Source organism: Anneissia japonica, unplaced genomic scaffold, assembly GCF_011630105.1.
Source record: "Anneissia japonica isolate Jap-2015-1 unplaced genomic scaffold, ASM1163010v1 scaffold211_len1577895_cov191, whole genome shotgun sequence".
NCBI lineage: Eukaryota > Metazoa > Echinodermata > Crinoidea > Comatulida > Comatulidae > Anneissia > Anneissia japonica.
In genome coordinates, this window is record NW_022711099.1 from 387,887 (window position 1) to 390,121 (window position 2,235).

The 2,235-nt window shown below is 32.1% G+C and overlaps 1 protein-coding gene across 4 annotated transcripts in view; it reads left to right on the top strand.

Annotated features, from left to right (window-relative positions):
* The window catches only part of LOC117107267 (1-phosphatidylinositol 4,5-bisphosphate phosphodiesterase delta-4-like), a 64,217-nt gene that overhangs the window by 23,558 nt on the left and 38,424 nt on the right, over positions 1-2,235 (top strand). The window lies entirely within an intron of this gene.

The window sequence follows — 2,235 nt, forward strand, 5'->3', positions numbered from 1 at the left end:
TGGCTCTATGCACTTCACATGAAAAACAGAAAAATAAACATGAAATATTGTAATACTACAAAGAAGACCCCTAACCAGGTGGTTTACTTCATATCTGCCAAACCTCCTTTTCAAGTGAACACTTTTGATAAACCAAATGAACACATTCCCCTTGCATAAAAAAAACTAATGATGAAACTTACCTCTTACATGCTAGAATTCTTCAGCTCCAGTAGGCCACAGTCCCTACAACAGCTCTTCTCATAGATCTTACCAGGGCATGTTGGGTGTCTCTTATCTGACTCTCATCAGAAACCTCCCTTAGAGAGGCCTGGTTACAGCTTTGTGTTCCGATTCAGTATTTTGACTACTGTATTATTTAATGGTAAATTATTCCTTCAACATCAAATACAAAAAGATTTTTTTTGTTTATAACATTCATTGTTTGAGAATCCTTATCAAATATTTGAATAGACATAATTCTACCTCTTTTAAATATATTGTAACCGTTAGTATTTAGATATACAAAAAATAAAGACCTATAAAGTCTCTATGAAAATTCATCTTATAAGGCTAATTTTTATTCTTTGAATTACAGTATGAAGTAATTGAAAACCACAGAAATGACTAATCGTACTGTAGCTCTAGTATTGATTGTAATTTGTAGTAAATTGATGTTAAAGAAAATATACAAAATTGATTTTTCTTACCATATTGTTAACATGTTGGAGTATGATTTTGTTAAATATTTTATAATTCATATATGCATCGTTGCCAATTTATTACATTTTATAATTTAGCAGGTTTCTTATAGTTGAAATATATTATGTATTATGAATAATAGAAATATGGCGCTCAATTAAATTATATTGAAACATAAGCTTTCATGCAATATATTAGTGAAATGGTTTTGTACATTATGTAAACATATCACACAATTATCATTTTGCATTAATGTGCAAAAGAAAGGTTTTCTTTGTTTATGATTCCTTCACTAATATTGAGCTTTCGAATGCAATGAAAATGTGAAATACACAGTGTTACTGTAGCTCCCCAGGTAAATTTAAGCATCATAGTGTCGTAACACTAGTACAGTTGGTGATGTGCTTAACATGTTGGTGGTGACCCTTGATATTTTGTCATTATTGTTTGCAAATAGCTATGCCTGGCCTATGTAATAAGCCTAAACACCAACAGATTTCATATGGTCGGTGTGAAATTCAACAAAATGTTATAGACTTCTATATGAACATCAACATAACGACCACCATAGAAATTAGTTTTATGAATTTTTCATTGATTCATGTCATTCTTTATATTTGTACTCATTAAGAAAAATAGAAGTTAACAGAAATAGAAACATTAAACCAGATATGATAGATAAACCCAAATTGCCATCTAGTATGTAGGCTTATTTCTGTTAAGCTATAAAAACATATAACCTGTTTACAAAATAATCATGAAAGTGTGTGATTATTAAGAATTTTATTTTTATGAGAGCAAATAGATATTTATAAACATTGAACTTGGCCAAAGAAAGATCTCTCATAGCAGTGACTCATTAATTAAAATAATAGAAATTGCAAATTGCAAGTGAAGTGCTGCGAAGTACAACTGCATATAAATGTTTTTCGAACAAAATTATTTATGCGAGTCAAGTGAAAATAATGAATAATAAAACTATAACAAATAATATGAGACACGTCCCGTATTAGAACACTTCTCATTGGGTAACAAAGTCGCAATTTTTCATTTTTGTCAAAAAGTGTCTATAGTGTGGTGAATTATGGTTTAGTTTTTTTTTTAATAAAGTTTCAAAAATTTCTATGTATGTGGAAAATGTAGTTGATTACCAAAGGTTAAGTGTACATTTTTTTATGGGGCAAGTTTCCAAGGGCGGGTTTTCTAGGGACGAGTTGACTGCCAAAGAGTGTTGCCAAAGTGCGAGCCAGTGATCACAAGTGCGAGACATATCACAAGTGTGAGCCAGCGAGCAAATGACGTCACGACAATAGATAGACGTTAGCCAGTTGTGTGAGGTATCGGCTGAGATTTGTGGAGTACAATTCAAAAAACAACTATAGGTCTAATAATGAATTATTGTGATGTTAAATAGACAATGTTAGCTATCAAAGGGCGACGTTGTTTTTCATTGGGACCTTCGTCCCTTCAAGGCTAGGCCTATACCATCCTAGCTAGTCTAGGCCTAGAGTAGGATAAGGCTAGCGCGACATGCGGACGTTGGTACGAGTAGGT